Genomic DNA, 205 nt, shown 5'->3' on the forward strand with positions numbered 1-205 from the left:
GGGGAACCCGAGCAGCCCGTGGTGCACATGGAGGGAGGCACGACCCTTGTGGCACTTTTAGGAAGAGGCCCAGCTTGGCAGTCTCCAAGAGGGGGCAGTGTCACACGTGCTAGATGTCCATCAGCACAGGTCACAGCCCTCTTCAGCCCACAGGCAATGCCCCTTCCCAAGGAGAGGCAGGCAGAGCCACTTTCAAGGCTGGGCT

This window comes from Apaloderma vittatum, unplaced genomic scaffold, assembly GCF_000703405.1.
Source record: "Apaloderma vittatum isolate BGI_N311 unplaced genomic scaffold, ASM70340v1 scaffold38717, whole genome shotgun sequence".
NCBI classification, from domain to species: domain Eukaryota; kingdom Metazoa; phylum Chordata; class Aves; order Trogoniformes; family Trogonidae; genus Apaloderma; species Apaloderma vittatum.